Below are 27,531 nucleotides of genomic sequence, written 5' to 3'. Positions count from 1 at the left end.
GAGCTGGGACAGGTCATGGGTTTGATTTATGACTCATCCCCTCCATCGTGGCGCAATCAAAACGCACCAGTGGTCCCATTCTGCATCCATGTCCTCCTCCCTCTGTGACAGGAAGCGGGAGGCTGGGAAAAACAAGAGTGTGTGTGTGTGTGTGTGTGTGTGTGTGTGTGTGTGTGTGTGTGTGTGTGTGTGTGTGTGTGTGTGTGTGTGTGTGTGTGTGTGTGTGTGTGTGTGTGTGTGTGTGTGTGGGGGTTGGTTGGGAGTGGGGTGAGCAGCTCTCACCCCTTCTGTTCTAATACAAGAGATTGAGGGTTACATTTAGAAAACAATAGCCACCCTCACTCTTCCAGCCCCCTCATCACTCTCCTGCTGGTTGCTTCTGTGTGTGTGTGTGTGTGTGTGTGTGTGTGTGTGTGTGTGTGTGTGTGTGTGTGTGTGTGTGTGTGTGTGTGTGTGTGTGTGTGTGTGTGTGTGTGTGTGTGTGTGTGTGTGTGTAATCCATTCAGTTATCATGCACTCACTCAGAAATGTTAAATAACTTCTACACTGACTATAAATGGAAACTTAATATTATGTTAGTGTTATTTAATGGACCTTTTACTTTTTAAGGTAAACTCAAACCCTACCTGGCTTTTAATCAAGAATGGTTTATAGACGTTTTTACTCTTTTTTTATGTGATTTGTTTTGATGTTTTAAATTGTTAATCTACTTTATTTTACATAGTTTTATGATTATCATTTTATATTTTTTATATATTTTCATCAATTTTATTCATCTGTTTCTTTTTTAATCTCTTTTTTTTTAACCTAATTCTATTCTATTTTACTTTTGTTTGGTCTTTTTAATAGAGCACAACCAATATATCGGCCAGTATTATCTGCCGATATTGACCTATCACAGATATATCGGTGAATATGTTGTCCGATATATACCGATTTTTTTAAAGTTATATAGACAGCATTTTATGTGTATTTGATCCTTTTTCTTAATTCAAGTTTAATAGAAGCATATGTTGTTGTTGGTTTTTGTTTGTTCTGCATTATTGTTAAACTGTAAAATATCATACCATCATTACATATATTCTGTACATATAATATTATCAGCCAATATATCTATATCGGAATTTTAATATATCCAGTATTGGTAAGGCCCTACTTCTCAATCTATTTTAACCTAGTTTTACTCCAACGTTTTCTATTATTCTCTCAATTTTGGATTTTTATTATAAATCCTTAAAGCTTTTTTTTTTTTATTCTTATTTTCTCTCATGTGCACTGATCTCAAACTTTCTTTGTTTTTATTCTTTTTTCTTTATGTTGTCCTCAGTCTACACTGTTTTATTACCAGCTTGTCAATCAACTGTGAAGCACTTTGATATAGCAAGTTAATGTAGTTCAATCTAGTTTGATTAATTGATTGACGCTCTCTCTGAAATATTTATTTAAAAGACTTGAATAGAGATGATTATTTTTTTCATTGCTTTTACTACATCCTTTCAAAAAATACACAAGAAAATGTAGTATATCCACATACATGTACCAACATTGTGTGTGTATCCACAGCAAAACACAACATTTCCTTGATACCTCAGCTTATGAATTACTTTAAGGAGTGTGATATTACATCTTTATCTCCACAGAAAACAATATCATATCTTAAATAGGCTGCTCCACAATTTCAAATAACACCATCTCAACCAGGTGATCTATCTTTTACTATCATCTTCTTAATTTCCTCTAACTTAGTGTACTGGTCCTGTGATAAATCCTCCTGTGTGAAGGTGGAAGCTCTACATTATCAAGAAATGTGCTGCAGCTAAGTGGGTCAGGAGAAATCTCCACAGAATAAAAGGTTAGTATAATATTTGCTCTGCTCTGAGCTGATTTCTCTGGGATGTGTCAAGAGGCCGTGTGTGCTGACTGAATGGTTGAAATACAAAATGTCTCAAACTGCCTCAGCTTTAAAGCCATTCAAATAGTAATTTCTCCAACTTTAATATGTGTTGTTTCAATGATTGAAAAATACAGTTGTTATTATTGTTCTAAGGGATCTAGTATTGGCTCTAAAGTATGCATCTTCTTGAGTTCTTGTTCAAATATGATGAAAATAAACCACCTTCCAGAGCATACAGAAGAATATGAAGATCAACCATTAAGTATTTATTCTCTGTGATCTAAAATATGTGCAGAAATTTTAATTTAATAACCATCTTTTCACTCAGAATCACTGTACTTTTTTGTATTGTTTTTTTTCCCCTCTTTCTCTCTCTTTTCTTTTTTATTATTAACATGTGTCATTGCTTTTTTACCATATAACACCAAATGGTTTTTATTTCTGTGTATTGCTAAACATTTGGAGAAAGGGAATATGCCTCTAAAGCATTACATATTATGTTATTTGTATACTTTCAATAAATATATCTATACAACAAATAATTGAACACAATCAATGTGAGCAGTAGTGTCACTGTGCTGTCCCCTGCAGTGCCACAGATGAGCTCCTTGTTAACAGATCAATAAAGAAGACACACACACACACACAGGTGTAGATTTGGGTATTGACAGTAGGGACATGTCCCTAACAATACCAAGGAGTTGCAGGGTTGTCTCTCCCAATAGTTTTACTCATCTCAAACAATCTACTGCTTTAACTCCACATACTGTTAACAGTAAGATCTCTGCAGAGTTGTGAGGTTTTCTGTGTGTTTTCTGCAAAAACAAAAGTGTACTATTATAATAAAGAATGACACTAAGATCATTTGATATGCTAATTCATTTCAGGTGTTAGGTGCTGTTAGCACATTTGTGATTGTGACTCAGACATACTGTTCAATTAATCAGCTTCATTACTGTAAATTAAAATTCCTTCCCAGAAGCAAATGAAGACATCTGGTCCTATTTAAAGAAGAAGCACAGTGTCAGTAACAGCTGAGCTTAGTTCATAAGAATGTTCTGTAATCAATCCAAACATTCATCTTTGAAATTCATGGGGAAAATATTTACTGTTTGAGAGAACAGAGTTATTATTGCATATGTGTCATTGAGACAGGAACGTTATTTATAAGCTTAGTTAGCCACAGCTCGTCTAATGGAGCTGTTTGTGACTGTCTGGCTTCATGTTATTACAAAAATACTATCAGTGGCAGCCTGAGCAGCACAGCCACACACACACACACACACACACACACACACACACACACACACACACACACACACACACACACACACACACACACACACACACACACACACACACACACACACACACACACACACACACACACACACACACACACACACACACACACACACACACACACAGGTGAGCTACAGCCTCTCAGGTGAGCTCTAAGTGTTTTGTGCCAAAACTCTGCTGTTGTGTCGCTCATGTCATAAACATTTAACAGTTCATGATGTGTTATTTTAAGATATTCATTTTGGTCTCCGATTTATATTAAAGTAGCCTATCAATACAATATAAAGTGAAATTCAGAGAGACAAGCATGATAAGAGACTGGTTCAGTAGAGTTAGCAATTTTTCGAGTTTTGCAATTTTTGCAGACTGTGTCTGTGAAAGAGAAAAGACTAATAGAGACAATAACTGTCAAAATGTCTTCATTAAAGTCAGACATAACCTCCGCCCTCCTCGCTGTAGCGTCATCCTACACTGAACACCTTCCTACTCTCATAATGTACACCTCCGCCACTCCTCTGGGTTTCCGCAGGATAATCACAAGGCACATGTGTGTCTGCGGGTGTGTCTGGTCTACAAACACACAATCAAACAACAATAGACCTCCAGCCACCGAACACAACCACACCCTGACTCCTGCCATTGACTATCAACAAACACATCTCTGTTTGCTCTTGTCTACAGAGGCAGGAGGAGAATCTGTCTGCTCTCTTAAAGTTACAGTTCACGACACACAGTCCGTAAACGGCCCATTTCTCAGACTTCTTTATGCTTGATTTAAATAAAAATGGATGTTTTTATTAATACTGCAAGGACACTTTACTGTATTACATTTCAGGTACTGCACTATTATGACCTGGGATAAGATTTACCCATCACTATAGTGCACAGGCTTAAAAACTTAAATCCAGCTGATATTTCTTCATCTGTTTTTATGATCTCATTTCTATCATTTGAGGACACGGCAACAGTGATGAACTAAGATTCAACACAGCATCCACTATCAAACCCGTCATTCAATGTATCCTAATCACTAAGTTGGAAACGAAATTGAAACTGAAAACAATCTAAGTTTATGTAATTAGTCTCTATTGTGCTGTACAATTTTGTTTCTGTACAACTACAGTAAGAAAAATTGAAGCCGGAAGTCGAATCTTTCTTTTTTTTCCTCTTTCAAATATAATCTGCTTCAACTACAGACATGTTTAATTCCTCTCTGTTAGTTCATGTTGGACTATCTGCTCTGTTGTAATCTCCTCTTCTCGTTTTATGTCAAAAACCCATTTTTCTCCTGTGATGATGATGAAGCATCCAATCAGAGCTGACAGAGTCCACTCAGATATCAGATGTGTTTAATCAGAGACTGAAAAGCAGCAGCAGTAAAATGGGACCCAGCCCTACTTGATTAGACTGAATATAATTTGGACCCAACGTGACTCTGTTACTTCTACACCCATCTGGGTATGAACAACTGAGAGGATCCAAACCTGCAAGACCTAATTAAGATGAGGTTTCCATGGCTTCTCACAGCAGCACTCCATTGTGTTGATGTGGTTCATCACAACACCACAGAAGAAAAACAGTGCTTATTTCTTCTTTGTGTGGAACCCACAAGAGGCACAAAATATTTAGATTGCCTGTTTTAATGCTGCACAATTCCTCTTCTGTACTGTATCGTACCTCTTAAGTCTAAGTGTGTATGGGTTGGGGGTTCTGCAGTGGTTCTGGGAGTCATATTGAAGGATTTACAATCTTTTTTCCACAGTCTCTCCCTCAGTCTTATCAGCACAATAGCCTCACAGCAGCCTAAATACCAGTAGTTACTCTGTCCTCTCTGCTGGCCGCCTCAGATAGAGCTAGCAGCTCTGTGTATCACCGTGACTGATGTTGACACCAGTGTAGCACTATACATGTAATTACACATTACACAGCTAATTCATGGAGAGTCCAAGCTCCAATCTACTTATTTCACACTGGGGCTCATTCCAGTGGTTGACAGCTGTATTGGAGCAGCAGTTTCATGGATGTGTCTGCACAGCTAGTAAACAGCAGAGGATACAAAGTGTATTTGGTTTCACAGGCTGCTGCTCGCCGCTCCTTTGGATCTGCAGGCTTTGAAGGAGTCAGGTAACAGATGCTAAAGCTGGCAGTAAACTAGAGGCCGGTAATTACACACTCTTTAACACACACACACACACACACACATCTAATCAGCATTTTAGCACAACAGTACAGTCACACCACACTGCTTCGTATTCCCAAATGTCTTCGTTAATTCTTCCTCCCAGTAGTGAGTCCTCTCTGGTCGGGCCTGTTCTTCGAGCTCTACTAAAGAAGAGTCACCCCACAAACCAATCTGCTTTACTAATCAGCTTCCTTCAGGCTGTGCGAGCTCACACAGTCCAATCACCCTTTACATTCCTCTTGTGATCTTCCACAATCAGCGTGTTAGCAGGGTCGTGATGTCTCGGCACCCCGCTGCTATGTGAGGGTTGACACACCCCTGTTTAATTGCCCGTCCATGCTCCAAACCTTGTCTGGGAGGTCTCATTTGTTATGAAACATGTTTGATCGTTTCCTTGGAAGTCTTGTACTGTGGGCTATCCGACGAGCATCTCTAACGATCATCAACACAGATATTACCATCTAGAAATCTGATATAAGAAAAGTCCCCAACTCATGCATCCGTTCAGACCAACAACATCAATCTGATTCAACTCTGTCTACAATTCACCAGCTAAAATTTAAACCACTGTTTTCTAGTACGAACACCATGCCCTGGCAAATATAACTCTTTGTATGGACTTGCTCACAGCCAATCAACGCAATTTAATGCAACATGTGATTGGCCCACTGCCACAGCAGCTACAACCCGTCTGTGGTGGTGAAGCCGTGGTGAATTTGAGTCAGCGTGCTTAGCAGTTCAGCAGCCAAGATGCCACCTAAACGCACTAAAGTGTGTCTACACTACACGCCTGTTACACCGGATAAAAGTAAGTGTACAACATGTGGAATGGGTATCTAATGAAGTACTCAAATTGTATCTGAATCACTTTACTCGGACTGGTACTGGTATCCTCATTTACTCAGCCCTAACCTCTGTCCACATTAAAACACCAAAAGCGAAGCGTGAAGAAGCGGACACATGGTGCGCAAGCCGGCAACCAAGCCAGGCTAAAGGCCAACCCCAGTCACTTTTTCTATAAGTAGGAGTTTTTGTGCAGTGTCCACGCTCAGAACGGGCCTCTGGTATTGCTGCTTAGAGCTTTCTCGAGAAACACTCCTCAAACAACTCCACACCCAAACACTGTGCTTCTTTGAGTCCTGAGCAATACACCTGTCATGACATAGTTGCTTCCCCTAGACGTCATTTGGGTGCAAAAGATCACACAATTCAAAGTTGATGACTAAGATTGTGGAAAACTTTACTGCTTGCTTTCTCAAGAACCTTCACGCTTTACACTGTACTCCTTTGTGTCCTCAGCAATACACCTGCCAAGTGTGAAGTCAATGACATGAACGGTTGTGTTAGAACAGACAGAGATAAAAGACAGAAACCATTTTAGTGAGTGAGTGGATATAATTGGGTATAATTCTTCTGAGCAGTGAGCTTCTATACTGTACAGAGTGTGTGGTCATTTTGAGCACTTTACAGCTTTTCCAGGCTCTGGTTTCTCTGTTTGAACCGTAATTGGTGGCTGGTTTAAAGCGAGGAGTGAGCTCTCATTTGTCAACCTCCAAACCTCCAGAGACCAGTGATGGTTCCTGTGTGTAAATGTGGGTGTAGTGAGGTGGGGGAGGGGAGGGGGTAAAAAATTGGATGCGTATTGCCCCTTTCATCCCCTGTGCTATTAGAGAGAGTGTGTGTGTGTGTGTGTGTGTGTGTGTGTGTGTGTGTGTGTGTGTGTGTGTGTGTGTGTGTGTGTGTGTGTGTGTGTGTGTGTGTGTGTGTGTGTGTGTGTGTGTGTGTGTGTGTGTGTGTGTGTGTGTCAGTAGGTCAGGTTATTGATCAGCCTCATGTGTGTTTAACTGTACCTCTGGGTATCATCTGGCCTCCATCCTTAATCTGTCCATTGTCTCCTTCAATCTATTTGTTTTCTTCATCTCATCACTCCATCCAACCGCCTCCATCATTTGCCTGTCGCCCCTTGCTTGGATCGCCTCTCTTTTTGTCTCTCTCGCCATCTAATTTAGCTTCCTGTCTCTCTGAATCTTTGGTCTTTTCTCAGTCTGTCTATTAATTTAGTCTGTCTTGGAGACAGAGGGGGGAAGGAGACCAGAGGTAGGGAACGACTAGTTAAATGAGGGAGGTGAGGATACAGGATAAAGTGAAGGATGGAGTGAAAGAATAAGAAATGCCTGTCCTGGTTAAGAATCATCTGGATAGACTTCACCCAATCAGTCTATCCTAACTAGAAAAAGACAGCCCACCTTTTGAATTAATCCACTCTTTCACATTTTACATTATTTGAACATTTTCTTTTAAATTTGGAACAGATTGGAAAGCAATTCCTGACAGCTGCCACGCCAAAAATGTAAACCGCAAACAAGCAAATAATCTAATTTAAAAAACCACAGCAGAGCTTCCTCTCATTTTAATACATTTGAATAGCAAAATGCAGAGCGGCTCAGCTGAGAATCACTAATTATGGACTGAATCTAAAAATGCACAATCACATTTCTTGCAGAGGTGTTTCTCTCTCTCTCTCTCTCTTTCTCTCTCTCTCTCTGAATAGTAGATAACAAAAGATGAAAGTAACAGCTCTTTGTAGTTGGGGAGGGGGTTGCGCTGTACCACGGAGGCATGTTGAAGATGTCAAAAAAAAAAGAGACAAAAACCTCCTTGTTTCAGCATTTCAAAGCCGATCACAGTGTAGACGGGAAACCCAGGAGTTACCCACTTATATTCACCTTTTCACAGCCGCATCTCCTTTCAGCAGCACGGGATTCCGACATTAAAAGCAATACGGCCACCCACTAAAAACACTCAACCCTGCCTGAGTCTAACATCCTTCAGGTCTGGACCATCTTTGAAGGAGGAGGAGGAGGAGGAGGAGGTGGAGGGCATTAGAGAGTAAAAAGGGGGGAAAAAAACCTGCAGGCTCCTGAAAAGCTCCAGTCAGTGAGTGAATGTCATAGGAATGGTCAAGCAGTGATTGAGATTCTGCTCCCTGCTCTGCTTCGTCCGGGAAGCACAAGACGAATGTAGGTGACTTTAAATTTAAAAAAAAAAAAAAAAAAAAAAAAAAGAGGACACAATCAGTGAAATGAGTGAGTGAGCACCCCCTCCCTCCTCCCCTGACTCTTCGTTCATTCCTCTGTCTCTATGCTGGAAGTCATATGAAGTTCAGACGTAGTTCATGCTGCTCCCGAGACGAAAATGGAGTCGTGTAAAGAAGCAGAGAGAGAGAGGACGACTAAATGACATGACTTGATTATATTAATCTGCTTGCTGCTAGCTGCCTCCTTGCTCTCTAAGGAAAGTCACCTTGTCTCTCTGAGGGTGTGTGGAGATAAAGCGGGGGTCGATTGGGCTTGGCATTACATCATTTGTTTGTGTAATGCTTTCGTGTACCATCAGACAGACTGATAAACACAGACGTTTTTTTTTTTTTTTAAAGAACACTATAGATGAGTTTCTCATTTGAAGCAATCAAGGATGCTCGTGTAGCAGTAAGGCAGAGAAACACGCTGCCACAGCATGTCCACAGCATTTCCTGATAACCTAAATATGGACAGTTTCTATACTTATTTCTATACGTATCACTGTTTAACAGTGAATTTATGTATGTGACACTCATCCTTCCATTTCCAAAACTTTTTTTAACTACGTGAGTTTTCTTCCTGTTAAAGGGGAGTTTTTCCTTGCCACTGTCGCAAGTGTTTGCTCATGTGGGAATGTTGGGTCTCTTTAAATTAAAGAGTACAGTCTAGACCTGTTGTATATGAAAATGATTTCTTTGTTTCCCTGTGGAACAACAAAACATAATAACATCATCCCAAAAAAAACTTGGTATATATTGTAATTGGTGTAATTCTTATTTTAAAAAATGTTATCGCTATCGGCCCAGAATTTCACAATCGGTGCATCTCTATATCAAATATTACACACAGCTGATCAACATGATGTTGTGATGTGTGTTTTTCACTGTAGACATTAATCCGGCTGCTGGAAATTGAATTATTAACGTCAATTAATTGATTATAATCATTGATATTAACATGTATGTATGTATGTATAAATGTTGCTGTTTCACACTGGACTGTGGTGTATACACACAAAGCTTCACTCATAATAAACTATGTCAATACAGTATTGAATCAGTGTTACTGATCAACCACACAGGATCATGAGAAGATACTCAAGCACACCTGTTAGGGGGTTTTCTTTAGAACATCTGCTCCACCTGTTCCAGCAGTGTGTGTGTCTGACAGGCTGCAGCTCCACACTGCTCTTAGAAAAAGTAGCATCTTTGTCATCAGCTGCATTAGGTCCCCAGGACCAAATGGTATGCCAATGTTTTACAGTCACCAGGGGAATGGATTTATGATTAGCCGCCACTTTCTGAGATGACCACATCCTTCTGACACACACACACACACACACGCACACACACACACACACACCAAGTGATAATGGATTCACCGCTGACACACTTACAGTCATTAAAACGCTGATTACAAAAGTCATTACATCCTTCGTGGTCACCTCTGGAGGAAAATACTGCTATTTGCTGTTGGAGCTTTCAGTTCCCCAAAGAGCTTATCAGATGCTCCTTTAAGTAATTATATCTCCAAATAAACATTATTTTCATTATTAATGAACCTGCTGATTATTTCCTCAACTCATCAGAATATGACTTGTTAAACTGGGAGATAAATGTCATTCATTACTTAGAGCCCACAGTGATGCCTTTAATTTGCTCTTTTTATCTAACTGACATTAAAAAGCTATTTACTGTCATATGAGACAATGTAATACGATAAAGTTGGACATTTTTTGGATTTAAAAAAAATTACTGAAACAAATTGACTAATGGTTGCAGCTCTAAAAGCTCCAATGCTTCTCATTCATGACACTGTGTCAGTTTGCATCAATGATCACTTCACACTCCAACAAGATATATGGGCCATCCACATGGAGACGATTTTGGAGTGAAACCGCAAATGTCTTGTTCGTTTAGGCTCACCGTAACGACGGATCCGGAGTTTTCTCTGCTTGAAAACGCACTTTTTTGAAACCTGGTTCCAAGGTGGAAAAGTCCAAAACGTTTCAGGTTTTGGATTCGTGAGAACACCAGAAACGCAAACGATGATGTCATCACCCCTCGACCCGCCCCTCTAGCTTTTGACCTCTTAAGACCGCGACGTCTCATAACAACAATAGGTGGATTTCTGTAGATGAAACAGCGCCACACACAGGCCTGGAATATGGGGGGGGGGGGGGATTGTTTTCGAAATCTGGCTTCGTGTAAACGGCCCAAAAGGCACATCTTCTTTTTCCTGATGGGAATGAAACTTTTTCCTGTAACTTAACATACTGAACCATCATCACTGCAGTGTGAACTGGTGTGGGTCAGCAGCACCATTCTGCTATATGACTACAGACAGGGTGGAGTGAAGCTAATGTAAACTGTAGACATTTCCACTGGAACTGAAGAGCAGCATTCATTAATACACTAACAACTGTGAGGACCACTGACGTTAACAGCCAGGAACACAGTCTGACAGATGTTTGAGCAGTTGTTGGGAATTGGCTTAAATGATGTAACTTAACGTACAATTTAACTATATAGAATTTTAACTAATAATGGTACATCAGTGTTATCTGACAGCAGCAGACGTAGACGGAGTGAAAGGCTGATAAATAATCACCTCTGTCATGTTTTTTTTCTCTTCAAAAAAGGTCAAAGCCTCATGACCTTTACAACAGGGTGAAAGCTGCTTTAAACTACGAGAGTCTCTTACACTGCTATGTGACAGAGGGGGTTTGGTCATCTCTGTCGTCAGCAGCGAGTCTCACCCTTCCTTCAGTCACACCGTACACTGACATTTACTGGCAGCGCTGTTTAACATCAGTCTGAGAAGACATTTCCACTTTGTTTGTTTCATTTGGATCGGTGGCGGACAGACAAGAAAAAGCTAACATACCCCAACACTGACTACACACAGCAAGAGTTGCTATAAGAGTACTGAACCTGACAGGATGAAGGAGTAGAGGCAAATCTGCAGTTTATCTGTAGACTCAGTATGGGCTTGTTTATGCAGGTTTATTTGGTATCACTCCAGATTCTTTATCTAACCCCCTAATGTGAGTTAAGATGTCTGATACGCTTAAATGCACACTAATCTGCAGCCCCCCCCCCCCCCCCTCACCATCTATCTATCCCTCCTTCCTAACACTAGCCTTCTGAAAAACCTGCAGCAGATGTGTGTTAATGCATTTTTCAGCTATAACATGAATCCATGTTATCTTAGCAGCAGCTGTTCCATCATGTATTTACTGCACTCAAGCAACATGTATAAGAATGATGTACACGCCTTTTCAACTATAAAAGTGTGTTCATGTTCAGTAAAAAAAAAAAAAAAAGTCCTAAAACTTGCTTACGAGCTTTGAATGAGAGTTAGTGAGTGTGAGAGCCTGACACAAACAGCACACGGTCATGATAACGGACACTGGCCTGCAACCAAAACTGCAAATCAAACCTAAATAAAATCAGGCCTGGATGAAGCCAAATGGAAGACCCATTTTTAGGTCTCCCTCTGCTTTGTGTATCCGTCTTTTAAATCAGATCAGAGACGGCTGGTTTCAGTGTGGTTTGGGTCTTATCTTCACTTCTATCATGTCTTTAATGCTGCAGTCCATCCTTCTGTCTGTGTGTGTGGAAAAGCTGATGAATTGTTAATGACATTCGGGATGTTTTATGAAACCTAAATGTGGATTTTAAAATGACGACGTCGCACGATCTGCTTGGTTTCGCTGCGAGAAGTCTGTGGCAACGGATTACAAACACTGTGACACACACTCAGACACACACACACACCCTTATACACACTTCACTTTACTGCAGTGTTTCCTGTCCACCCTGCCTGATCATTTCCCTATAATCTAATGCCCGGATGCTCATCTACACTTGGCCTTAGTGCGTGTGTGTGTGTGTGTGTGTGTGTGTGTGTGTGTGTGTGTGTGTGTGTGTGTGTGTGTGTGTGTGTGTGTGTGTGTGTGTGTGTGTAATCCATTCAGTTATCATGCACTCACTCAGAAATGTTAAATAACTTCTACACTGACTATAAATGGAAACTTAATATTATGTTAGTGTTATTTAATGGACCTTTTACTTTTTGAGGTAAACTCAAACCCTACCTGTTCAGCCAGTGTGTGTGTGATCAGTTTGTTACAGACTAAGGGGTGTCACTGTGTTGAGTTACTGGAGGATAAGAGGGGTGTGTGTGTGTGTGTGTGTGTGTGTGTGTGTGTGTGTGTGTGTGTGTGTGTGTGTGTGTGTGTGTGTGTGTGTGTGTGTGTGTGTGTGTGTGTGTGTGTGTATGTGCGTGTGCAGAAAAACTAAATAAACACAGTGCAGCAGCCGTTAAGTGAGCTGTGTGCCTCTGTGTCTTGTAGAGTGAGACAGTGTTTGTACTTAAATCACAGGCTCGGCTCAGTGCTGAAAACAGGGAGAGTTACTGTGGACTGGAGGTGACTCAGTGATCACCTCTGAGTGGTGGAGGAACTAAATATGTCCCTGTCCATTTACAGTAATACTGCTAACAACACAAGAGAGCCAGTTAAAGAGAAACTGGAGGTCACTATTGTCATTTCTTACTGGAGGGCCTCAACCAGCCCAGAACAGCACGTCACCTCTCTGTTCATTTCCCTCCACTGACTCCCAGCTGCTGCCTCAATCAAAACCTTCACACTCACTACAAAACAGCAACTAAAACAGCTCCCACCTACCTGATCTCCATCATTCAGGTGTACACTCCCTCCTCAATACACTCTTCAATGAAAGGTTCCTGGTTCAACCACCACAACAGGTCCTAAGTCACCAGCTAGACTCTTCTCTTCTGTAGTTTCCTGGTGGTGGAACAAGCTACCAAATCTCTGTTCAGAGTGTCTAAGTCTTTAAGAAAAGACTAAAGAGCCAGCTCTTCAAGCACCTTCACGACTGGGGGAAAAAAAAGAAGTACTTTTATGGACTCTATACATTGCCTCTGTGCACTGCCAGCTGGCACCTCCGTCCTATTGGACTTTAACTTAGTTTAATAGCACCTTGAGTTGTCCTGATTAGATTCTTGCTTGTGTTGTAACAACTGTCAGATGTATGTCACTTTGGATAAAAGTGTCTGCTGAATGAAATTGTAAATTATTTTCTATGTGTGACACTGTGTTCATATACTCAGCCAGATCACATCAGTTTCTGTGCCAATCACGCTTTCCAGTCCAGTCAGAAGTACTCCTGAAGAGTTAGTAAAACTTCACATGGATGGACTGTAGTACAGAAAACTGCAAGAGAAACTTTTCCATATTCTTCTGGTTTACTAACTGGGGGCAATGAACCAATGCATGTGGTCTTCAACTAATGATTATTTTCATTATCCATTAATCTGCCAATTATTTTCTCAGTTAATCAATGAGTTGTTTGGTCCATACATCGCCTGAAAAAGGTGAAAATGTCGATCACTGTTCCATAAAGCTCAAGATGATGTCCTCAAATGTCTAACTTTGTCCACAACTCAAACATATTCAGTTTACTATCATAGAAAACTAAGAAAGCACAAAATATTCACACTTAAGAAGCTGGAATTAGACAATTTGGAAGTTTTCTTCTTATACAATGACTCAAAATAATTGACAAATTATCAAAATAGCTGGAAATTATTTTTAATAGTCGGCAACTTGCAGCTATAATTGCCAACAAATCCCATAATCAAACCAAAACCACCAATTAGTGAGTCCATCTCTCAGTATTTTCTGTCTGTCTGTGGTATTCAACACCAAAATATTTCAGTTCCTACTGAAGACTGAAAGCTATAAAACCAGGTCACATATATAACACTACAGCAGGAAACAGTACTCTTGCTATAAAGCTCAGAAATAGAGGTTTGGGTGTCAGTGTCAGTGACACTTTAACAGGGTGTATGCTTCCCAAAACAGAGCCCGAGCCTCTTTCTTCCAGATGAGAGTTGGACGGCGTCTCAAACCGCACGGCGGCTCTGCCACCCTGTCACTGCCACAGCTGAATGATGGGGTTCAGCTTGTGTGCTCAAACTGATGACAGTGGGATGCGACCCTGGACGCTCTGCTTATTTGAACCAGCTGGCTGAATGTTGGTCCAACAAAAAGAAGTCATGAGAAGAGTTCACCTACCGACACCGGCCGCCTGATTTAACCACAACAGCTTCCTGCAACCCCACCACCCCCCACCCCAAAATCCTCCTACCAGGTCCTCCTCACAACTCCAGCCTGGGAATAAATAGTCCTGGCTCCAATTTCACAATGTAATCAAAACAGTGGGCTTTGTGGGAGCGCCCGGAGGTTAAGAGCCTGGCAGAGGCAGTGGGACAGAGGAGGAGGAAGAGGACTTGGACAGGGAGGAGAATCAAGGAAGGGGGATCAGGCGTTAGTTTATGTAACCAAGGTCAGCTGCAGAAAAACACAATAATCCTTGACGAAGACAAAAACAGTAAGAAGCACCAGGGAGGAGGAAGAGGAGGAGGAGGTGGGCTGGGTGAAGGAAGGGAAATATGAAAACAAACAGATAAAAGTCACAACGGGGAGGCGTCTGTTTGCATGGACAGAGCTTCTGGTTTTTTTGGCGTGGGGAGGAGTAATTGGGAGCAGCCGCTGACACTTTAAATAGCTGCAGAGTGTGGTGGGATGCGGTGTGGTGGGGGGGAAGTGGACTTGACACCGCAGGAGGAGGAAACTCACATCCCGCGAGCCATTGTATAATTCAGATGAACTGAAGGAAGAAATTAGAAAAGCCTGAGTGACTACCCCCCCCCCCCCCTCCCCCTCCACGCACATCTGGCTATTTTGGTGAACAACATCAGCAGTGGCCAAAAAATGGACTTTATGAGGTGCTCTGGTGGCCTACTGGTGGAGAGCCATATGGCTGATGACAGACTGGCCATTTGGAAATTGGGCAAATGCCAGAAGGGACACCCATTCAGAATGGGTCATTGCATTGATTTAAAAAAAAAAAAAAAGTAAAAATAAAATAATAATAATAAATATAACAATAGTTCAAAAAGTTATTTTATGGATGTAAGCCAAATATTTCAAATGGGCCCAATGCTCACTTTTAATAAACACATTCTCCTATGTTCCAATGCGTGTAGCCAGTGATAATTGAGCAGGTATAAAATGTATTGACCAGAATAAAAGAAAATGAACTTGGGCACCAATAGGGAGGGAAAAAAGAGGAAAAAAGCACAAAAAGCTCTGTTGGCTGAGATTGAAAAATGTGCAAAAATAAATCCAAACATGCCTCTGCCTCAGGTGTAGCTCGGGTCACCAACTGTGCTGTTTCAGCTGGCAGCGCTAACGTAGTGTGTGTGTGTGTGTCGACACGGGAGTTGAACTTGTAGCAGAGCCAGAACAGAGACACAAACAAGACAACAAGGGAAGCAAAAACAAGAGGAAGAAGCCAAAGAATGAGTTTTGGACACTGGACGGGCGCCCAAATTCCAACACACCAGAACTGTTTTTTCCAAGTTTTACCCACATCTATTGGCTGACGGACAGAGACAGAGATCCTAATGAAGCTGGACCATGATGATGTGATTGACAAGGTCAGAGAAAAGCTGCATGAAGGCAAGATGTATTTATTTATTATTACAACATTACACTTTGGCTGTGCGCTGCTCTTCTTATCAAACATATATTTGTGCTGAATGCACCTTTAGTGGAGCACATCTCATAGTACCTAGCTCTCTGCCGCTCTCACATTGTTAGATAGTTAAAGTGTTAAAGTTGTTTGCATACATCAGCGACTGCAGCGATTATTGTGTGTGTGTGTGTGTGTGTGTGTGTGTGTGTGTGTGTGTGTGTGTGTGTGTGTGTGTGTGTGTGTGTGTGTGTGTGTGTGTGTGTGTGTGTGGTTTTATCTGAAGCTTTTTATGTTATCATCTGAGTGGGGTTGGTGTTGGATTTGAAAAGGGCCAGGGCGGTTTTTTTACCCCAATCCATCACTGCATAAATCCACAATGTACATAGTTCAAATCCATCTCTCTCTCACCTCCTATCATCAAAAAAATGCATAAATGCCCCAAAAATATATATTTAAAAAGAACTTTGACTTTATAATAATTATAGAGCTTACCTGAAGAGGTCTACTGCTTATTTCCTGCTATTTCCAAATTCTCCATGGCTCCCAGGAGCATTTGTCCAAACCTGGAAGGAAGGAAGGAAGGAAGAAGTGCAGTTAGAAAAGCCACAGACAGCATTTTTTAACAGCTTTCTCTCCTAAAAGCCAAAAGCAGAAAAGACATAAAATAACAAGTACCACACTAACAGTCTTTGAGGAAACATAATGTGGAAACAGATGATGACAGCAGTAGCGGCTGGCTGAAAAATTCACCTCGACAAAATGAGCTTAAACCAATTGCAACGCCTGCCACGTCTCCTTAATTCATGTTGCGCAGGTGAGGGCCTGCGTTCTTCAGACAAGGCGGTTATTGTTGAGCGAGACAACAAAGACATTGCTGAACATGGCGAGGCAAGAGCGGCCACAAAAGTCACCTTTTAAAAGCCTGACAAATGGCTGCCACAAACAAGAGAACCTGGCACGACATGAAATAGGACCTCTTTAACCACATATTCAAAGACACAAGCACGATTTAAAAAGAAATGAAGGTTATGAAAAAGAATATATTTCTGTTAGTAGTGCAAATATGAAACAATGTGTACTGGAAACCCAATACAAAAGTCAGAGATATAGCTAAATTCACAGCACAAATTATTCTTTCAAACGCACCGCTCTCTACTAGCTAACCCGATTACTACCAACTTCCAAATGTCCACTGAAATAAATGTGTCTAAAAACACTACATTCAGAGTCTTCAGACTATGCTCACAACTCATTAAAGAAGGTGATGTAGGTGCTAACAGTTAAAGTTAGCAACAGCGGCATTCAAACAAACGTGGGTAGCACTAGCATTAGCAGCTAATGCCATCTTCCAGATGTCCACTGAAATAAATGTGTGTCTGAAATCTTTACACTACATTCAGAGGCTTCATAATATGCTCACAGCTCATTAAAGAAGGGGGTGTATGTGCTAACGGTTAAAGTAAAGCTAGCAACAATAGCATTCAGACAGAGGTGGGTAGCATTAGCAGCTAATGCCACTTCCACAGTAGAGATCCACCGACTGCAATTTTCTTTGCTATTTTCAATTCTGAGTTTTAAAAGTCTGACCTGCCAATTACTTTTCTACCAACACTTTTGTAACTTTTCTTTCATATAAAATTGAAATTCAGTTGTATGCTCATATAACACATTAACCATGTAAATAACTTACATTTTTTTTACAAAACAGAATAAACTAAATTTAAAAAGCATCACAGTTACAGGACATTCTCTGTCTGACTAACTAACATGGTTGTTCCTCTGCGGTTTATTTTGGACTTGCAAATTGCGAGCTTCGTGCCTTCTTCACTCACAGTGAAGAGCTTCCACACTGACAAAGTGTGTGTGTGGCTGTACTGTCTGTGCCTCTGTGTGTGTGTGTGACATAAACCATCATGTGGTATTTGTGACCTAACTCCTCTCACCTGAAGCTCAAGGTGGTCTTACGTACAAGGACAGTGTATGTGTCCACACAGGGTAGATGGTAATGGACTACATTTATACAGCACCTTTCATTGTATTTAACTGTCTTTTTATTTTACCATGTGTTGCTTTTATATTATGTCTTGATTCATTTTGTATTTTATCTAAAGCACTTTGAATTGCCTTTTTGCTGAAATGCTCTGTACATAAATTTGCCTTCTAGTCTTCCGAGCACTCAAAGCTCTACTACACTGCCAGCTGCACTCACCCATTCACACACACATCCATACACTGATGGCAAAGCATGTTAACAGGCTATCAAATGTAAATGGATTCAAAACTGTGGAAATGTTTTGCTTATTTAAATTTCGTGACTCAAACCTAAAAGACTTCCATTCATGAACAAGCAGAAATATCAACTGCATCAAATCTGGGCTGCATAATAATTTGCATCTGAACTGAATCATTTTTGCACTGGAGCGAGAATCTCTGTAGACACACACACCACTATCTTTATGAATATTTCAAAGTTAGGACAACTGAGCAAATAGACTTCAATTTAATCCTCTAAATGCTCTTCCAAACTATATTACCAGAGGCCTGCATGGGCCTGATTTTGACAAAGACATGAAGTGAAATGAAACCTGAATCCTTCTCAGCCATTGCAGCCCTACCAAATTCTCATTTTATGCCTGTCCTTCACCGCCGGTGTCCTGAAGCTGTGAAGGCGGTATCATTCCCTTCCCACAAGAGATCCAAATGACTGTCATTGTCTAGGAATGCTGCCCTAACTTTGGACCAAGCTTGCTCGGTCAAACCTGGAGTTTTTCCAATCCAAGCCTCGAGGTTGTAAAACAAAAGTGGTTTTAAAGCGCTGGCTGATCCTGGAGCTCTTACCTCTGCCCTGCGGCCTGGACGTGCTGGGTCTTGTTTTGCAGCTATTCCCTCAGGTGAGAAGCTGGCACTAAAGTAACTAATTTATCTTTTGACCCAGACTGTGAGGGGGAGGCCTGGAGCGGAGCTGCGTGAAGACAAGTTGAAAGCTGAAGTTTGTGGTGGACTGATGAACTGATAGGATTGAAGTGACAGGAACAGGAAGGATTGCAGCCTGCTCGCCTCTGATGTTTGTTCCCCCTCTTTGAAAAAGGGATAGAAGTTGACTTGTATCACACAATGCTTGATCAGGTTAAGCAAACAGGCTGAGTTGTCAGAGACCCTCTACTCTGAGAACATGGTCGACTTTCAGAAAGAAGAAGGAGTGAGTTGAGTCCCTCTGCCAATCGATTTTTGGACGCAGGGCCAAATGAAGAAACCTTATGTAAGAGCACTCACATAACAACAGCCAGGCACGCTCTCTCTCTCACATTAAGGGGGCGACTTGAATCCGGATGCATTTTAGCCTTAATGACTCCCTTTGTGGCCTTGGAAATGGGCCTGTGCCAATTCCAGCCAGGCTTCCCATTGTTAGGAAATGTACAGTGACTCAACTGGTGACATGGCGTGTTCGCTCGACCTTGCCAAAACTATTGAGTCACCGGCCAAAGAAGGCGGGCAAACACCCCTCTACCCCCTCCTCGCAATCTCTACAGAGAGGGACATGGCACCCAGGAGTCCTCTCAAACATGTCCACTGGTCCAAATTCACATGGAACCTTTTTTTGGACAGCTCAGAGACTGACTCAAACTCAAATCAGGCCAGATTAAGCCGGGGTAGGAAAAATATCAGTGGCGCAGCTGGAGGCAGCGAGGCGCGTTTTCTGTGAACAGCAGACGAGTCCTTCAAAGCGACTAAAACTGTCACAAAGGGATTCTCGTGAGAAAACAAGACTTCAAAAAGAGGCCACTTCCAGGCATTATAAATTCCTAAAATTAGTGAGAGCTTTCACCCTCGACTTGGCAGCGCTGTTGAATTCTGGTACACATGATGGCACCATTATGTTGTGTTTTTTTTTCTTCTTAGTTTTCGAGCATTCGGTGAAGCTGGGACATGTAAACACATCAAAAACCTGGCTCGTCAATGGAGGAAATGACACAGCGTCACCAAAAACCAACAGTGCCACCAATCCAGAGGTTGTTAAGCTGTCGGTCTTAAAACTGCCATTGACACAGGGCCTTTGGCCGTGGCTGCTCTGTAATTAAATACCAGAAAATTTCAGCTTTTTTCCCCCTTCGCTGTTCCTTGGAAAATATAGACAGGGTCTAAATACAACTCCTGCCCTGCCCTCTCTTAGGGTGGCTGGCACTGAGCTGATGCCATCCTGCTTCATTTCTCAATCCACATCTTCTCATTCCACCTCAGGATGAACAAAGGTTAAGTCAACAGACCTCACCACCAAAAAGAAAAAAGCAGAGGAGCCGACTTTGGCGTCAAAACTGAAAAATAGTATTGTGGTTGGATTCTTGAGAGCCAGGAATGAATGTGTCACTGAATCCGAACAGCAGAAACTTTAACTGGAAGTACTCTTTGGCAATGTTATATATATGATACTGTATCTCTGAAGCTGGACACACACTGTACATATCTATACGCCTTGTATGTTGTGTTAATGCAAACTTCACATGGGTCTGTTTCATCCAGTGATGAAATGAATGATGCAAATAAAGGAATTTGTGGAATTGTAACATGATCAAAAAGTAAATAAACCAAATACCTCAATATCAATATTTTGATAAACATTGTAGGGATGACTATCGGTGCTTTCACAAAAAAATTTCACAATGAGATTTTTGATTAACAATAATCAGTAATGTGGATATAATGACTAAGTGGATAAAGGCAGATAATACATTTTTTACTGTAATGTAGCCTTTAAAAGCAGGAAAAGACACTTATTCCATATCCCTATATTACTATATCAAAAATCTAAGACAATAGATATAAAATATCATGATATTGATTTAATCTAGATGTATTGCCAAGCCCTAATGGACTGTACTTATATAGCTCTTTTCTAGTCTTTTTGACCACTTAAAAGTGCTTTTACACTACATGTCACATTCACACACCTTCATACACTGATGACAGGGGCTACCAAACAGGGAGCCAACCTGTTCATCAGAAGAAACAGTAAAAAGAAAAACAAAAATATTAGGGATGCACGGAAATGAAAATTCTTGGCCGAAACCGAAAACCGAAAATGAGGAAACCAAGGCCGAAAACCAAAAAACGAAACACCGAAAGAAATTATTATGCCAATTATTAGTACCATTGCATTTATGGCTATGACTGTGTACTAACCTCACTAAAATCAAGGCATTGCAATTCAAAGAATAAATCAATTACAAAAGTATGAAAATATTTATTTAGCAATGACATTACAACAATGCACAATATAAAATTAAATTAAGTTAAAAATATCACTTAGTGTTACACTTGGTGGAGGGTTTCGATCGGAATCGGTCGGGGGGGGGGGGGGGGGGGGGGGTGCGATCGGTGTCGGTCTAATAAGCAGCAACACAGAGCTATAAGCACGCTTTACTCTCACACGCGCTGCATTTATAGTCACACATACACACACACCTTCTCCTGTGCTGTGCGCTTCTCCGTCTCTAAGCGGGTTCTCCGCATCCATCGCGGCCCGGATCATTTCTGGTGCACGCTGCTTTAATCCCACATGATCCAGGTAATGATCTTTATAACGCGGATCAAGTACAGTCGCGATGAAGTGCAGAGGATCCAAATAGATCTCAGTGAAACGTGTGCTCACAGACTCTAAGAGTGTACTTCACTTTAGTACTGCAATTAAAGGAATAACGTCTGCTACAGATGCATCAGAGGAGCTGATCTCTTTAGTTAGCTGTTTCGGCCGTGTTGTTTCGGTGATAAAAGTATTTCGGCCGAAAACTGAAAATGCGCTTTTGGGCCATTTTCGGCCGAATATTTTCGGTGGCCGAATTTTCGGTGCATCCCTAAAAAATATGTAAACTCAGATGGCTGGAAGATAGAGATACATGATGTGTCTGTTGTGCAGTCTGAGTTAGAGCGCAGATTTAACCACACCATGTAAAATTCACTCAGTGTAGTTTAAAACACATCTGTTGACAGAGTGTAAATTGGGGACATGAACAGTTCCAAACTGCAGACAAGCCACCAAATCCAGCTGATCTTCCCACAGCCAGACTGTTAATTATTCAGACCATTAATCAGACGTCATGACATCAAACAACCTGCAATCTGGTTAAATTAAACCCAACTGCAAAATTAGTTTGGGGGGGGGGGCGATCAAACAGGGTTGAAATCTGGCTTAATCCGGACAGTGTCTACCCAGCTTAGAGCCGTGTTCAGACCGACTTTGGTGCTACGTCATGAGGCCAGTAGTGACGTGATGGGGTGGCCAAATCAAATACCTACAGTACAAGCACACATTCCTGGATGATTACTTTAGAGCATAAACGTTGGATTAGAGTTTAGAGCATATCAGAGCATTGATCTGTTGCAGCTCTCCTTGGATTGTATTTTATTGTTTGGCCACTTCTTAAGCAACACATCCTTACCAACAGCTCCTTGTGTTGTCTTAAAGCAGGTCTGATGTTGGTCTGAACGGCCCCGCTAAGCCTTAATGAGATAGAGGATGAGCACTTTCCAGTGACAGCTCGCTCATTAAGCCTAATTGTGTTCTCACACAGAACACGCCAGCGTCTCTACGGCCAATTCATTCATTCACAATACCGTGTTTCCTGATGACATGCAAAAAAAAAAGAAGGATAAGCTCATCATCGTAATCTGACAACAACACATGGCATGTGTGCCACTTCCCCCAGCTCGTATTAGCTGTGATTGATTTTTCTAAGTCAGTGGGGCAAACACACACACAGGGGTCATCAGCTACTATATTTACCAAGGCTTAAAATCCCCCTTCTCATCACCTATCACTGCCTTCTCCTTTCACTCCAGCAATGACTTAACTACTTTGTGAAAAACATTCCTCATAGGAAAAAAAAGCTTCAAATGTGTTAAATATCTTTTATCTAATATTCTATACAGACACACCCTAATATACAGTAAACTGATGCTTATCTAAGCTGAGAACATTGTTTTTCATAATATACTATTCACACTCAGTGGTTTGTTTCTTTGAATCATGACTGTGTGTGAAAACAGGATGTACCAGCTCAATTTAGGGTCATCATTTATCTCAGTTTCAGTTCACAGTTACTTCTCTTATGATGTCTTTATTTATGTATGTTGCATCTTGCCTTTATAAAGCACTTTGTCACGAATGAAAAGCACTACAGATCAACTTTAACTTACATATAATAATATTGTACTGAGCAAACAAACATGGTGACATCACTATAATAAAATCAGACTGGGTAAAACACCTTGTCCAGAATATCTAAACTACTTGATTTAGAGTTAAAATTTAAAGTAAGCACACATAAAATGTAAAGTCTCATTCATTTTCTGCATAGACGACAAACAAAGTGATTCACAGCTCCATCACTTCTACTGTTTGGATGGACATAGAACGCTCTCTGATAAGCTTATTCTCCAGAGCAAGAGCCGCCTTGCCCCGTTTCACCTTTTCTGTGCAATATCATCATTACTAATGAAAATGATGAGCTAAACTTTAAAAATAAGACCCACGTTGTAATAAAACTGGATCTGTGCTTTAAAGTGTGTCTGTCTGCCTGTGAATTGTCTTTGAGTATTGTTACTCGCTCTATAAATAAAATGTGATTGCCTATTGATTTTGTGTAGTGTAAAACCTGTGATAATAATTTGGCTGAAAAGGTCTAACACAGAAATGGGTGATCATTTCTACTTTATGCTTTATAAACAGTGAAACCAGACCGGGTCAATTTTGACCCCGGAGGACAAAAGCTGCACGGTCCACAGAAAGAAAACAGGAAGGTTCAGGTTTTATGAAAGGTGTAAAATCCAGAGGTTGTGTTTCTTACTACCTCTAATAGTCTTGCCAGGATGACACAGTGATACAGGTTAATCCCACTGAATGGGTCAGTGCACATCATGTGACCTGGCTTTGTGACCCTTCTCTCCTTCTCCCGCCGGACTATATGTGGCTTTGTTAAACAAGTCAAGCGACAAATGGCTACAGAAGTCATCTCAGGGCCAAAACATGAAGAGTGAGCATATTACTCTGCCTTTAGCTGCACTTCATTAGCTCCCACTATCTTTTAGAATGATTTGGAAAGATTTTAAGCTATTTTATTTTATTTGTATGTGTTTATCTGCTGTTGTTTTATTGTAATGTATTTTTCTTTTTCTCTGTGAGGCACTTTGAGCTACATCCCTTGTATGAAAAGTGCTCTATAAATAAAGTTTATTATTATTATAAATAATTTAAAGAGAACCAACATTCCTCCATGAGCAGCACTTGGTTACAGCAGCGAGGAAAAACTCCCCTTTAATGGAAAGAAACATCCAGCAGAACCTGGCTTTAGGTGGGCGACCATCTGCCTTAACCGGTTGGATTGAGAGTGAAAGAGACACACACACACACACACACACACACACACACACACACACACACACACACACACACACACACACACACACACACACACACACACACACACACACACACACACACACACACACACACACACACAATAATAATAATAATAAAAACATGGCTAATAACAATAACAGTAGTAGCAGCAGTCAAGCTGGACCACAGAAACAGTCAAATGTTAAACTTCTCTGCTGTCTGAATGTTGAGTCAGTGTAAAGGGTCACACTCCCTCCAGCTACATCCTCTTCTTCCATCTCACTGCTCATGTTTTCACACTCTCTCTCTCTCCCTTTCTCCTCAGGCTTCACAGACTGGTGTGTTCCTGCAACGCCTTGTCAGCCACTTCCACGCAAAGTCCCAGACCACCACAGCGCTGTGAGTCAGTGTGATTTAGTGGTGGCAGGTTGTAGGTTTGTGTCGCCATGCGGCCCCGCAGCTCACTATAAACAATCAATTAGCCGATGATGATGTCACGCTTCAATCATCGAAAGCAGACGGACCGATCTTCACCTGCGGCTTCAGAAGCTGTTCATCTTGAATTTCACACAACATGGAGCGCCTTTTAAGTGTGAACTTGTTCTTTTTGCTTCCAGATGAAGCTCGATAATGAAACGGATAGGCAGGAACAGCGGTAGGGACCTGAGGGCAATCAATGAGGATATCCCCCCTCTATGCTGCTATGTGCCAAACCAATGAAGCCTCCAGCTGTTCAACACAGGACAGACCCCTTCTACTAAACCGGGCCAAATCACTCAATAACTTCTATCATTTAAAACGCAGCTCACTTGTAAAGGATTAAATGTTCATCTTGCTCCTATTTTTCCATCACTGTATATCAGAGGTCACTAATAGGTGGACCGCGGTCCAGATCCAGACCCAGACGCCATCCTGTCCAGACCTGGACCTGTAGCTGATGAAATATTGAGGATTGTTACATTTTGTCTGAGCATTAATATTATTATTTTAACGGGTGCAGCTTCTCCAGCTATTACAGTAAAAGTGGAGCGGCCCTCAGAAACTCACAGAACACTGTGCATAGTGAATCTTCTCACATGACGCTAATCAGCCAATCAAATCTGTGCATGTGTTGAGCTGTTTTGTTATAAAGTTATTAGATGTGAAATGAATCACTTTGTTTACACTATGTTCAACCAGAAGAGACTCCTGTGAGAACATCTCAAATCCTCGTGTTTTTATCCACTTCCATTTGGTGTTAAAGTTGGGCTCCTCGCTGTCCACACTGGTAAAAATACTAGATTGTTTATGAGCCAAAGCACTGCTCGCTTTTTCAGTGGACGCACAAACCACACACTGTACTTTATTTTCACTCCATCTGACACGCACTGCTCTGCTGCCAGACATGTTCGCTAGAGCGGCAAATGTGTATTAATCCACAGCTGAAAATAGTCCCTCAAAAAATTCACTTTTCCTCCTGCTTGAGTAACGTTCACTAAAAACTACAGTGTCCAGTTGTTTTAGGAAATGAATGCAGTTTAAATGTTGGGAATTGTTTTTTTAAGATTTACACCTTCAGTAGGGAACAAGGGGTTTGGGTTCATAGACAGGAAAGTTGAAAAGGACATTATTGGTTTTAAGGCTGCAAAGATTATTTTAAATATTGATTAACCAGTCAACTATTCTCTCGATTAATCAATTAGTGGTTTGATCTAAATAATGTCAGGAAATGGTCAAACATTTCGATCAAGTCCAAAAGTCCACAACCCAAATATATTCAGGTTAGTATCATATAAAACTGAAGACACCAGAAAATATTCACATTTGAGAAGCTAGAATCAGATTATCAGATAATTATCTCAATAGTTGCTATTTAATTTAATAGTTGACAACAAATTGATGAATCAACTAATTTGTGCAGCTCTAGCTAGTTTTGATTTTCCTGTGAGGTTTTTTTTGACAACAAGAAAAAGGTTTTTAACAATTTTGGCTTCAACTATTTAAAATTAAGAAGTTATTTAACTTTATATTTTTTTAGTGTCATTTCCTTCATAAAATATCAGAAATGGCCAAGAAAAAAGAAAATCATCCAAGTAGGAATTGGTTTATAAGAGTCTACATGACTGCTTATTTCAGCAGAATCCTCAGTTAAGTTTGGGTACAGGGTAAAAAGGATGTTCTACACTTCATCACTTAATGCAGAAACACCAAAAGGATGAGCAGACTTGCGCTGAGATTACAGTCCAATCCCTGAGAGGATTGCTTCCTTCTTTAACCGTCCATACCTGTAATCAGCTTTTCCGTCAAATAAAATCCGGTCAGGAGCTGCTGGCTTCATGAGCTCGCTCTCTCTCTCTCTCTCTCTCTCTCTCTCTCTCTCTCTCTCTCTCTCTCTCTCTCTCTCTCTCTCTCTCTCTCTCTCTCTCTCTCTCTCTCTCTCTCTCTCTCTCTCTCTCTCTCTCTCTCTCTCTCTCTCTCTCTCTCTCTCTCTCTCTCTCTCTCTCTCTCTCTCTCTCTCTCTCTCTCTCTCTCTCTCTAAAAGCTTTTGGTTTTAAAAGTTATGCACCTCGACAAAACTAACTTCAAGTCTTCCTCTTCTTGTACTTCTGGATCTAACTCTCTTCAAAGATTTGAAAAGCAAAAAAGCAAACGAGTGAATCCTGAGATAGCAGCAGAGATTAGTGTCAGTACAGTCCAGTTGTGATATCTAAATGAGGCCATCGCCTTCTGATTGCCTTTTACTAAGCAGAACATCAGGTCATGATGTCGCTATAGTAATCAGTTGTTGACTGTGATCAATAGGCAGCAGACTGAACATGTGTAATCGATACAGGCCTACAACTGCACCCCATTCCACCCCCCAACTGTTTGTCTGTATGTCTAACACAGGACACATACATGAATGCACAGAGGACAGTGTCATTACTCCAGAAATACAAGCTGTTGTGCCATCAAAATACTGATAATTTAATAAAAGTCACTTTTTTAATTTTGTAAGTGCTATTTTTATCACTCTTTCTTCCTTCCTGTCTGTTAACCTATCACGATAACTACTGTATACTGACGATATATTGTCTCAGAAATAAGCGCGATAGACAATATTATTGTCATTTGATACCACTGATATAGTGAGG

General features: G+C 41.0%; 1 protein-coding gene across 1 annotated transcript in view; it reads right to left on the bottom strand.

Annotated features, from left to right (window-relative positions):
* The window catches only part of plxnb1b (plexin b1b), a 127,030-nt gene that overhangs the window by 75,660 nt on the left and 23,839 nt on the right, over positions 1-27,531 (bottom strand). Inside the window, exon 2 of the mRNA XM_062442246.1 lies at positions 16,519-16,589. The gene's annotated coding sequence lies outside the window, so the exon portion shown is untranslated. The remainder of the gene's footprint in view (positions 1-16,518; positions 16,590-27,531) is intronic.

This window comes from Scomber scombrus, chromosome 3, assembly GCF_963691925.1.
Source record: "Scomber scombrus chromosome 3, fScoSco1.1, whole genome shotgun sequence".
Lineage (NCBI taxonomy): Eukaryota > Metazoa > Chordata > Actinopteri > Scombriformes > Scombridae > Scomber > Scomber scombrus.
The sequence above is the reverse complement of the archived record's forward strand: the minus strand, read 5'-3'. Positions and strand labels throughout refer to the sequence as shown.